The sequence below is a fragment of the Gymnodraco acuticeps genome, unplaced genomic scaffold, assembly GCF_902827175.1.
Source record: "Gymnodraco acuticeps unplaced genomic scaffold, fGymAcu1.1, whole genome shotgun sequence".
Taxonomy (NCBI): domain Eukaryota; kingdom Metazoa; phylum Chordata; class Actinopteri; order Perciformes; family Bathydraconidae; genus Gymnodraco; species Gymnodraco acuticeps.
This window is the reverse complement of record NW_022990198.1, coordinates 1,388,429-1,401,662: the sequence shown is the minus strand read 5'-3', so window position 1 is coordinate 1,401,662 and position 13,234 is coordinate 1,388,429. Positions and strand designations below refer to the sequence as shown.

General features: G+C 39.7%; 1 protein-coding gene across 9 annotated transcripts in view; it reads left to right on the top strand.

The window, feature by feature from the left end:
• The first annotated feature begins 4,095 nt into the window (after positions 1-4,095).
• The window catches only part of tanc2b (tetratricopeptide repeat, ankyrin repeat and coiled-coil containing 2b), a 170,137-nt gene continuing 160,998 nt past the window's right edge, over positions 4,096-13,234 (top strand). For 8 of the 9 annotated variants that reach the window (XM_034218062.1, XM_034218070.1, XM_034218077.1 and 5 more), the window contains exon 1: positions 4,096-4,537. The gene's annotated coding sequence lies outside the window, so the exon portion shown is untranslated. The remainder of the gene's footprint in view (positions 4,538-13,234) is intronic. The other variant, XM_034218064.1, reaches the window with a different exon arrangement.

The window sequence follows — 13,234 nt, the reverse complement described above, 5'->3', positions numbered from 1 at the left end:
GGCCATAGAGATGTAAACAAAAAACAGCATGTTTGTTTTCTTGTTGTCATGAAGTCTTTAGGGAGTTTATTTTAAGCTGACTTGTAACTTTTTTATTATAATTTTTTTTTTAATCTTTAGTACTTTTTTATGCATGCTTAGGTAACATTACGCTGTCTTTGGGTATTTTCTGCTGTAACAATGTAAATGTCCCCTCTGTGGGACTAATAAAGGTATTCTGATTCTGATTGAGCAAAGGAACTTTAAGGATGTGCCTGGCTCTCCCTAGCAACAGTTGTTATGGTTACTGTTGCTACTGTATGTTTGGTGAGATTCTGAGTTGCAATAATACTATCAAAATGTTTTAACTGTTTTAATTATTCAAATACTGGAAAAGACTAACAACTCTATTTTCTATCTGCTCGTTCTACATGTTGGGTGGGTCACCAATCTTTAACTAACATTTGAAATATTTTGTTTACATAAAATATAGTGAATTACACATAAGCATGGCCTTTGCTGCATCTGTGTATCCCAGGAAAAACACCTCATGGAAATTCTGGGGTACTCAATAATAATGTATGCCTCTTCTCCCACACAGGTACACTGATTCTTCTGTGTGAATCTGGGACATGTACTCTGAGGGAAGCCATCATTTCCTGCATTGTACTCACAGAGTGTTCAACCCGCGCTTCGCTCCAGGTAATGTTCCCTTTCACTGATACAGACAGACAGATGTGAGCATCTTATTGTCAGATGCAGGATCCAGCCATGTTTTCTTTAAATGCTTTTGGTGTTGGAAAGACAAGTATGACTAGTGTCTGAATCTCAACCCCCACCTGACCAAATATATAACTAATAATAGTACAGACTTTGTTATCTGTCAGTGGCCATTAGCATAACATCTAAGAGTGGCTTAGAGCTCCGGTAGATTAGCAGAAGATCCGGGGCCAGGCTTCATTGAGTCCCTCTCTGGCTCCCTACGACTCTGCTGATCTCCCCACAATCTTGTGTTAGGCCCCATTAATCTCGCCTCCCCCTGCAGTCCGTTGCAGGCAGAGTGGGCCGCACACACTCACCTTTACTGTTTTCATTCTTAAAAATTCAGGGAGGGAAGGTATAAGAGAAGGCAGAGGAGAGGTAGAGAAAAAGCTCTGGAAGGATTTGATTCAAAGCCAGTGGAAGCATTTGCAGAGGTGGGAGGTGCGGTATTGGGGGGGGTAACCACTTGGTTATCTGTGACCACCTCGTCCATCACACACACACACACACACACACACACACACACACACACACACACACACACACACACACACACACACACACACACACACACACACACACACACACACACACACACCACACACACACACACACACACACACACACACACACACACACACACACACACACACACACACACAGGGCCGCCCCTCCCTACAGGCCAATCACGCAGGGTTTGGTGACAAGGGGAGCACGTCTGTAACCCGACATCGTTGCAATGAATCGACATCTGACCAATCACGGCTTTCATACGGCCACTAGTGCAGGTGAAGAGATGTCGGTGAAAAGACAGTTTCAGTCCGGAGCAAGCAAGAGGGAAAAAAAACAAAACATGAAGAAACTAGAGCATCACTCGAAGGTGGGTTATTGTATGAGTCAAATATACAACTTGCGAATGTTGTATAAGACAAATTGCCAATTGCCATATTAAAACATCAGCTGCAATTCACGACATGAAGAAGGCATAGCATATAGGCTAATGGAGATGTATTTACCATTCATTCAAGTATGTTATGCCTTTGATCCGCTAATGTACAGGAGGAAGAGTGATAAACTGTCTGTCCAGTTGGCTTACATAACAGTTAAAGTTTACAGCCTAAAAAACATGGAGCATTTTTCCCCTTTTATTCATTTTTATGTCAATTTGCACATTTCATGGTGATGCTAGTCAAGACAAAACATGCTTATGACATGCTCAAAACCTGATATTTCTTAAATCTGTATTCAAATGTAGTTCCCTCTGTCAGCAATGTATCAACAAGCACACACACATTTCTATCAGTATTTCTCTGTGTTGTGGTTGACATGATGATGACTGTTAGGAGAGAGGCTGAACTATATTATAATAAAATAATGTAGTATTTATATTATTGAATTGATTATGATTATTAGTAGAAGCAGTTTATTTGCATTAATTATATTTGAATCGAGGCTAATTGAGGCTAGTATTTGGCAGGAAATGCAGACGTAAATTCACCTGTAAACGCATAGTGAACGACATACATGGACATTTACCATTTACCTCACTGTATAAAAAAGTAACTGTGTTGATAATAATAATAAACAGGAATTATATTTGCAAAGTAGCCTGCTTTGTTTTAAAAAAAAAATGTTTTCACTCCTGTCGGTTGGGGGGGGGGGCCTCATCTCACAATGTCGCTTGGGGCCCCAAGTTGGCCAGGGGCGGCCCTGCACACACACACACACACACACACACACACACACACACACACACACACACACACACACACACACACACACACACACACACACACACACACACACACACACACACACACACACACACACACACACACACACACACACACACACACACACACATACACTGTCAGGAACTCTGCACCAAAGCCAGTTTCCAGGGCCTCCCTTAGGTATTTCTCAACCTTTTAGAGCACAAATATGTCCTTTGGTGGTTTCTTTTGTCTGCCAACTGAAGGATATATTTAGTTATATATCACATAGAGTCTGAGATGTAGGATGTTAGCTTGTCTTTATCCTGGCAATTGCGGTATTAAAGGATTAACTTCTATCTTAAAAGACCAAAGGTTAATTATTGAGTTTACACATATTGCACACTTCTTTAGATATAATAAAACACCTTCCTTTAATTTAGTAATTGAGAAGTGAGCTGTACTCATACAGTATATTACATCCAATAGCTGTGTACAGTTAAGTTGCCAAAGGCTGAAAAGTGAGGTGACGTAGAAAAAAGATTTTCCTAATCAATTCTTGTTGTCACTGTATAAATCTACCAACCCTCACACTGAAGAGGACAAAGGTCACAAAAACTGTAGGCCCAGCATTTTTGTATGCACTTTCTTTGACAGGAAGCAGGATAAGAGACAGCCTGCAAATCAGAGGTAAATATACAGAGGCTGTAGATTTGTGCTGAAACCTCAAAGTGACCCCAAGTCACTTTATAGAGGCAACTGCAATAAACGGTTCTTCCTCTTTTCCCCATATCAAAATACTTATTGTGAGTTAATCACACAGAAGATAATAAGTAGATTACAGCTCATGCCTGCTAAGCACATTATCATTTATTTTGTAATCAGCACTAATGGGGTGGTAAATACAAAAATGTATTTAAACTGTGACCGCCATTTATTATAACAACAAGTATAACAACCACTAATATAATCAATATGTTCCCTTTTGAATGGCCCTTTCAGCCAACAATGTATAGTTTAATTGTGATTTAGGTCAGCAGTGAGCCATTTAACTTGTATTCCACAATCATGCTCTGCGTTTAGTTAATTTTTCCCAATGCAACATCTCTGATTGTAATTCTGGCTGATAGGCCTGTAATTTTATTGACCGATTGGAAAGAGGTCAAGATAATGCCGGACGCTAGCCAACCCCTTTCCCATCTATCATTTTAAAATGTCAAATGCCATTATCTGCAGGGGAGAGACATTGACATTTGATTGGCATCGACCTTGTTTCTCTTGAATAATTATGAATGATTTAGGTATCAGTGCCTTATTTTATCATAAATAATGCATAGCCTAAGCCCGCCTTCCACCCCCATTGTATGTTTTCCTTTGCACCGTCTGTAAACCAGGGATTTCGTCAAGCTTGACAGAGAAAACATACTATACCGGAAATGTAGAAGAGATGTCCAGAAAAAATATTATAAATAGAAATACATTTATTAGCATTGGTTTCATATGTATTATTTAACCAAATGTTATTTTCGTTGGCGCGTTTTGCAGAGGACAATGCAAACGTTGAAACTATATCGTGTTTTATTTTGAAAGCGAGTACCGGAAGTAGCATTTTAAATGTATTTACGTGAATTGACACAGTGCTAGGCAGGTCAGTGCTCAATGTTGCGGCGGCGCTGCGTGGCACTGGGCACCGACTGGCTCTGACTGCACCACACACACATGACTTCAGTTGTGAATGGCCCCCGGCACATTGCACATTTGGCGGGCGAAAAGTAGCTGTCAGTCCGGGCACCGCTACCTGCTGCAGACCGTGTTCGCGCTGCGTAAGCCCATGGGTGTCGCTACAGTGACCGTCTTCTGCATTGGGACTGAATGCAGCCGCTTTGATCAGTGCAGTTATTTTCAGAGTCACTCGCTCAAGCTATTTCGGACCGATTGGAAACGTGCAGACCGGTCGGGTGGTTTGGATTGAGGAGCCGCACGGAGCGCTGCTGCAGACACGGCGGCTACCTGGGCAGGGGATCAGGCTCGGATGTGATGCCAAAAAACTGTCCAGAAAAACAAAGGCTCAAGTCTAGGAAAAGGTATTTTGTCCTTCTCTTGTACAGCAACTTCTGCTCTTTTTGCAGCTAAGCCTATTTTTCATTTTATAGTCTATTTGATTTACATTGAATACAGTGTGTTTGTTATAGGTGTCATGCTCCTGCAGCAATCTATAACCTATAATGCCTGTGTTGCTGCTGCTTAGGCAAAGCCCAGCCACCCAGCTAAACCAATAAACACCCCCAGCAGTGTTTAATGAGATAGACTTAGCTGGTCCTTTGTACACAACAAGAAGCTTGTTTTGTCAGTAGACAGCAACATGTGTATTGTGTTTTCACGAGTTCGTAACACATTGTTTTGTGAAAAGCATACATTTTATTTGTGACAGTTATTCATACATATATTTTAAATATATTTAAGAGAGGCCATAATCCAGAATATGCTGATATGTGTAAAACAGACCTTGCTGTGTCAGGATGAATCAATGTTAAGGTTATTAATTTGTGCACCAAATATATTACCACCTTGTATGGTGAAAACACTGCAGTTAACAGATACTTATCTTCTATGTGTGTAACCTGTATTCAACGCATACAGTCTAAAGGTATAAGGGGGTTGCCCACCCAGACAACAAGCTGTCCATGAGGTGCCGAGGTTTATACAGAAGAAGCTGTTCTTACTTGTTCAATGGCTTCAGGCCAGCGCTTACCTCCGCCTATTATCTGACATCTGGTCCTTCTCGACAGGGTCTTATGTGGTAATAGTATGTTTCAACAAAGGCTGTTAATCTGTGTAATGTCTGTTGTTTGCAAGGAGAAAACACTATTTTCCCTATGATCACCATTCAACACTTTATATGGTGTGTCTGCTGGATGGGGAATGTTACGAGATGTCGAAACCTTGGAAGTTCTTTTAGGCTGGTTAGGATGAAACATGGTGCAGATTTGTAAAATGGTAAAACTGTCATAAAAAAAACTATAATTTTAAGGGCATAGTATACACACAGTTTGAAACTCTCAAGCTGTGTCTTTATAGCATCCAGATACTGCTGTGATAAAGCATTTCTCCAAAAACTAGGTCTGTCTGCAGACTGGTAAGATTTCGGTTCCAGTACTCATGGTTATTGTATGAAGCTGGAGATTACTGCTGTCTCGCTGTACTTTTTTTATTCAAGTTCTTGGTTGTCAGCTCGGCTCGGCACAGATAAAAGACAGTTATCCTCAAAGCGTTCACTCATCACATCAATAACATATACGCTAGTTTAGCTTTTCTCTTGATCTCCTACTCCTGACATACATCTGTGAGTTCATAGTGAAGAGGTTTTCCAATATGAAATCACAATGTTATTCTTTTTTTGGTCGACCAGCCCTACACTTTTTGTCTGTTCAGTACTTATCTCTCCATGCTCAGGGGGGTAATGACAAGGCCTTGTTTTCCACAGTCCGAGCCAACACAGTCCCTCCTGTCCCGCTCACTGACAAGCCAAAAGTTAAAACAAAGATATTCTGCTGCAGCAAATTGGCGAAGGATTTCTCCTCAACTTAAGTTGACAGAACATAGCCTTTATTTCCACGCTGTGGTTAAAAAATGTACAGTATGAATAAAACATGTCTCACATCTTTGAATCAAAACTGATACTAAAAGTAGGCCCTATAAACTTCCCATATCAGTATTGAACCAGATAAAATGTAATTAATTGTTTAGAGCAAAATCGTTATCATTAATTATGCAAGCCTAATTGAATGTGAATATGTCATAAATTCAATTTACATTGAACATGAAATCTCTGTTTGCTTCTCTGGTCAATCCTTAATATAAATGTCCACCCTACAACACTAAACCTCTCCATTCCATTAAAAACAACTTATTGTGATATTTAGCTTTTAGTCCATGTTGTTGAGATGGTATGTGTTTATGTTGCACTGGGTATCTGTTCGAAACATCTAGGCATTACAATGCCTTACCTATGTGTTTCTTATTCTAACTATAACAACAAAGCTCTCCTAACACCTGGAAGTCAGTCTTTCAAATGTTATAAATCACTGCATTTTGAACCATCAGAAGGCAACATTTTGTCATAAAATAATCAAGTTGTAGATTAATATTGCATTATATTTTAAAGTTTTGAATCTTAAGATTACTTTGAAGCTGTTTATAGCCCACTTTACGCAACGCAACGTACACTATAAGAAACATATATGACACTGCACTTTATTCTTTAAAGTGGTTTTATTTAATAAGAGCCTTTAACGGCACAAACCGCTTGACTGCTCCTTTTGATATGTAAAGTATGTGAGTTAAAAAGGCTCTTTTGGTGAGCATTTTTGACTGAGCCAAACTAGGTGTTGCTCTAAAAATAAGAGATAGTTTTCCATACAGGAAAATAAAGGTGTTTGATTCATTTCCCCTGAGCATTGAGGGAAATGGCTCTCTGTATGGTGTTTTAATCAGGAAAAGCAGTAAAGGAAACTATAACTGCTTATCGGGGAAAAAAATGCTTGGCTTTTTAGTTTTTTATGTACTGCTATATGAATAGCGTAATCATCAGTTTAGAAAAAATGCAGTGTAAAGGGAATTAAAATTGATATTTCGGTCATAATTTATTTCCTCTCTTGGCCAGTAATTCAATTCCAAGCCCCAAGAGTGGGCAAGGCAGGTATATTAGAAATACAAGGCAACCGGAACGACAGATATGTCGTCATACACAGACTACCAGTAGAAACTCAGCGAACCACCATCCGCAGCTTTGAACACATTGAGAAATCTGTGGATAAAGATATACTTGATGGTCTGTAAAACATTCTAAAATTGCCTCATTTGGAAGAGACAACGGTGCACTGAACTCCTTTAATGAGGGACGGATCCTCCATAGGCATGTCCCTAATTTTAGTACAGCCCTTTGATTATGAGATAATGATGCAAAAAAGGCGTCTTTCTTAGTGCCTCATTCTTTCTTGTTAGTGAATGGAACCGGAGGTACTGTAAGATGGACCATTTCATCTTGGCTATTCTGCTCTGCTGTCAGAAGAATAATGCTGTGGTTAGCCGCTGCTGCTACCCTTTGTCTTCTGTATTGCTGGGAGTTGGTGACATTCATTGAGTCCTGATGGGTTTATTTTGACTGAGCTTCTTACCTACTTGTAACACATCGCCGGGGACTAAATGAAGATTTTGAAGTTTGTGTTAGAATTCAGCCCTCTCTTGCTGCAGCCTCAGACACTTGAGGTTGTTCTGGGGTATTATTCGTCACACATACCATGGCTTTCTTGGGTTTTGTTATAGCAGAAGAGGGCTTTCAACAAAACCACTACCAACATTTGACAACATCTTGGAACATGTTAGTATGGGACATTTCTGTGATTCACAAAAACCCAACGACAAGGTGCTGGTGTGACTGTTTTGTATTTCTGGTACATGTTGTTGCGTGTTTGTCTTCAAAGAAGTCGAATGCACCTTTTTAAAAAAAAAAGTAGTATCCAGCAGCTCAACCAGAAATACAGCACAGGATCAAAGTGCTTCAGTGCTTTTGTTTGCTATATACAAGGAAGCCTATTATAATGATATGTAGTCCTAGTTGTGGTTTAATAATAATGAATGGGAGCAATGCATTAATATATTATGACTTGAGGTTTGGGATTATTTTTGCTTAATACTTTAGCACTGCTTGCGTCTCACAGCATTGTATTTTGTAGTATCTGGCAGCTGCATGTGTTCAGCTGCCATGAGTCGTTGCTTACAGATCATTACAGAAGTAGTTTTGTAACTATTACCACAGCATTTTATGTCCTTAAACAGAAGGTGTGAAATAAGATGTGCTGTTTAAAATCAAAAGGGCTGTAGAGTTTATTGTCTGATATGTATACCCTTCCCTGCTATTTCTTCTTTGCTATGCTTCTCCATTAAATACCTCATCTGATTTCAAAAATCTAGAAACCAAAGATTTGTAGGCCCATCAAGAGCACTTTTCGATTTTAAGAATATTCAGACATTTGATTTTTAATGTGACAGAACATCTTTTTAATATCCAATAAATAAAATGGAAATAACGTGCCCAAAAAATATTGAGGTTAGCAGAGGTTATCTAGGTTATGTCTTATATATATATATTAATGCTGTCAAAATTATCTCGTTAATGGCAGTAATTAATTTTTTGAATTAATTGCGTTAAAATATTTAACGCATTTAACGCATGTGCAGAATGGCCCGCCCCATACATCCCACTAGTGGCAGCGCCAGGGTATGGCTGGGGTAGGCTACACCCATACCAAGAAATGGCTTAGCCCCACCATGAAAAATGATGTTAAAGTAAGCAAAATAAAGTCCGCCAACTCGCGCCGAGAATTGCACAGACAGCAGTTAGTCAGATTGATTTCAGCAGCCACTTGTCTGGAAATACTGAAGACCAGAAACGGTTCTGAAAACTTTTGTCACGTAGTGATCGTCTTCTCAATAGAACATCTTTGATAATGTCTTCTGGCCAATCAGAATCAAGATAACGGCGTGGTGTTGTTGCAGGAAGTCCCGACGGATAATACTTTTGCTGTAGTACAGGGGTGCACATAACTGGTACGCAGGTTATGTGCGTAATCTGAAATGCGTACCGTCACTTGTGTCACAAAGCGCATTTGCGTACCGACGTACTTGTGAAGCTTTTCCAGAAGGCGGTTAGATCACCGGACGACAGAGTCGGTCTCCGTGTGCACAGACAGGGCTGCTGTTAACGTCGGTCTGTACAACGGAATTGTGCCAAAACTACGCCAACCGGCTGCGGAGAGAGACTCCCCCCCCCTTCACTGGAGAACTGCGCTAAAAGAGCTGATCACAACGTTCACACTGTGCTCACGAAGTACTCCACGAGCCCCTCCCGTCGACTTTCCTGAAGTAGCCTACTCCCCCGTTGATAGAAATCAACACGTAATGAATTAAGACCCCACGGTTTGATGATTGATAGGTGTGTGGGCTGTCTTTCATTTTGACACACAGACATTTTTTATAATAAACATACATACTGTATGTTAAATGGATATATCCGCCTTCTTTCATTTATCTTTCCATTCCCACGACAATATACATAAATAAATGGCATATTTTGGACATAGTTCGAATGGTAATTAATCATGGTTAATTAATTTTTAAGCTGGGATTAATCTGATTAAAAATTGTAATCGTTTGACAGCCCTAATATATATATATATATATATATATATATATATATATATTAGGGGTGTAACGGTACACGTACCCGTACCGAAATTATTCGGTACGGGCCCTTCGGTTCGGTACAGGTGTGTACCGAAGTGTACCGAACGAATATAACGTTAAACGTAAAAAATTGAGAACGTGAACAACTTTTTGGAAGTAATCTCAGGTGCTGCGTCGCAGCATTCAGAGTAATTTGGTCACATTGGTTCAACGCGTCATAGAGCGAGCAAGTCATTTTATTGGATGAGAGGCATACTATGAGAGCTGGTCAGAGGGATGCGTTCAAATGTAGTCAGTAATTTGAGGAACTATCGAAAATTAATGGCGAACGCAGATAAAGTTGAGCTCGAAAATCCTCCAGCATCATTGAAGTCTCCGGTTTGGGAACATTTTGGTTTCGTAGTTACGTACAAGGATGAAGGACAAAAACAGGTGGACCGAACCAAAGCTGTTTGTCGGCATTGTTCAACTAAAATTAGTTACGCGGCTGGCAATACATCAAACTTGCACACTCTTGAAAAGGCATCACCCGAACGTGAATATCACCGGTACCAAAAGAAAAAAGACTGAAGTGCAAACCCAACTCCCGCTAGCATGTAAGCCTCCACCACTCGCAGAGAGTTCAGACCGAGCCAAAGCTATTACAAACGCCAAATATCCTTATGTTGCCATGTTAGCAAAGCGCTACCTGGCTGTATCTGCTACCTCTGTCCCTAGCGAGAGGGTGTTCTCCACAGCAGGAGACATTGTTAGTGCCAGCAGATCTGCCCTTTCAGCAAGCAATGTGGAAAAAAAACATGAAAATACAATGACAAGCAAGTCATAATGTCAAACTGGCTGCTTAGGTGCAGTACAGTACAGTTCAAATACAGATTATTTCAGTTCATCGAAAAGCTGCACCTTAATGTTTATTTTATTATATTTTGTATTTATTTGAGTGAATATTCACAGTTTAATAATAATTAAAAACCCAAAACTAATAGTTTATGTTTTGTGAGTACTAGTAGCCTACAGTAAAGTTCAAATACAGATTATTTCAGTTCATCGAAATGCTGCACCTTAATGTTTATTTTATTATATTTTGTATTTATTTGAGTGAATACATTATTCACAGTTTAATAATAATTAAAAAAATATACATATATATGTTTTGTTCTGTGAAAAAAATTCTGCTGTACCGAAAACGTACCGAACCGAACCGTGACCAAAAAACCGAGGTACGTACCGAACCGAAATGTTTGTGAACCGTTACACCCCTAATATATATATATATAGAAACAGGCCTTCTGATATATACTGGGAACGATTTGGTCATTAAATATATGCACAGAAAACCTTATGTAGGGGTCACAGTGGTACATTGCGCTGTGTGTGAAACATCCGGCTTTGTAAGCCAACAATCAGAAAATAGACTACTTGTATACTTATAATCATAATCATCATGAACAAAAGTGATTGGCTGGCACGCTGTGTTTTGAGTTTGTACAACAAACAACACGTTTTGAAACCAGTGGAAATGGAGTACACCTGTGGCCTTTGAATGCCCTGCAGAAGTAATTTAAGTGGTGTTCTTTTGTTTGGATGTAGAAAATTATCTTTCAAAAAGCTTATAAGGCGTGAGAGATGCTGACGTGTAACAACATGTTCAAACGTATGTATTTGTGCGAAAAAAGCCTGAGACTATAATCCTGTTTTTGCTGAGGCTGTGCACCTATTCCACCCTAGTTTGCACTGATATATTTCATATTGGCAGTTACTGCTGTGACTGGAGTCTTTGGGCTTACTGCTGCATTGCAGCTTCAAGTTAATCACTTCTCTCTGGACAAGTGGAAGTGTTACATGCATTCTTTTATGTGTGCTTGCGCTTAAATAACATGGCATTACCTGATTCTGCCAAGATGGGAAGGCTGTTAGATAACAAAGATTGGCTGTATCCACTCGGTCTGCCACTCAAACTCTCCTCCCGGGAGCCTGAAGATCCCTGTTAGCCTATTAGGCAGCTGCTTGAGCCGACCCCAGCTGCTGATGCTAGATGAATGGAATAGTATTCATCAGGCTTGAAAGCTGTGTCTCATAGCTGGAACAACAGCTATGAGACACAGCCTACACTTTGCAATGTTGTTGGGAGCAACCAGTGACCTCTGTCTCCCCCCCCCCCCCTTTATGTGCATAGTTTTACACCCACTAGGTAGATTCTTCATGTGTTTTCTTCTGTACAATATATAAGGATGTCACGACAGACGAAATGTAATATCTCGTATACCTCAACATACACTAATTTATTACGGCTGCGTTTCTGTATTTTTTGGAAGTTCAACCAGTCAATATGCCCTCTGTAATATTTGTTGCTGTTGTTGTGCTCTCCTTCAAACAACTGTTTGAAGGGTTTTTATCTTCTTTATATCTTATCAATGACAAAACAAGAATTTTTTAGACAAAACCCTGTAATTTGAGAAACTTGGTAGGACATTTTCTGAAAATGTATAAACTAAAAGTCAACGAGTCTAAAAGATAATCATTTATTTATTTGTGCAGCTCACAACATCTGGTGTCACTATTAGCAGATTAGTAAGGAATTAACCATCCATCTTGAAGGTTGCTTAATGTAACTGTGCTAGAATAGGTTCAGCACAAGACAAATAGTGTTATCATGCCATCTACTTAATGCTCGCGCATTGACACTCCTGCTGCAAAGGCTCTTTAAATGTGGTCTGTGGGCCGGCGTGAGGTTGTAAATGAAACAGTAGCACTCTGTCATATCTAAATAGTTCCACTGTTCCTCTGTGTGTGGTGCCCAGTTAGCAGTAGGAGATGGGCCCCCGCTCTGTGATGTGAAGTGCCCCTAATGGGTTAACTCCATTATAATTTGCCAGGCATTTCTGTGTCTGTAGAACATAGTGGACACGTTGTTGTTAATACAGATGCTTCCATTGCCTTTGTGTGCTAAAACAGGGTGTGACGATAAGTGTAGGAGTGTGGGAGAAAAAGAGTTTGTGAAAAGTAGCATTGTTTTGAGTGTGGGCCACCACGGTTTTCAATGATACCCTTTGTATTAAGTACTATAAGAAATTGAAAATATCACCAGTCCAACAGCTGAAGAGGATACCGTTCAACAGTAACCCTGTATGTAGTAGCTTGCATACTCTTTTGTCAACTACTGTTTCCAAGGTCAAGAATGACCTTTTAATCCCATAATATATGTTATGACATCTGTCTTTACTGAGCATTTAGCCAATGAGAGGCTAGTTCAGTGTAGTCAGTCAGTGTAAGCTTTACAACCAATAATGTTATTTTTCCAAGTGTTGTTTACACATGATCTGAGTTGATGACATTAGTTTCTTATCACTTGCAGTAGATTGTGCACAGGTGTTCTCATTGTTTTTGTGATATCAGATCTTATCACTTTGCACCATTGCAGCAAAAGAGTCTGCTTGGTTTTATTGCATCTACTTTATTTCCTTTGTAGAAGAAGAAGAGGAATAAGTATATACATAATTTGAAAACAAATTCAGCATTTTTAGATCCCTCCAGTGTGT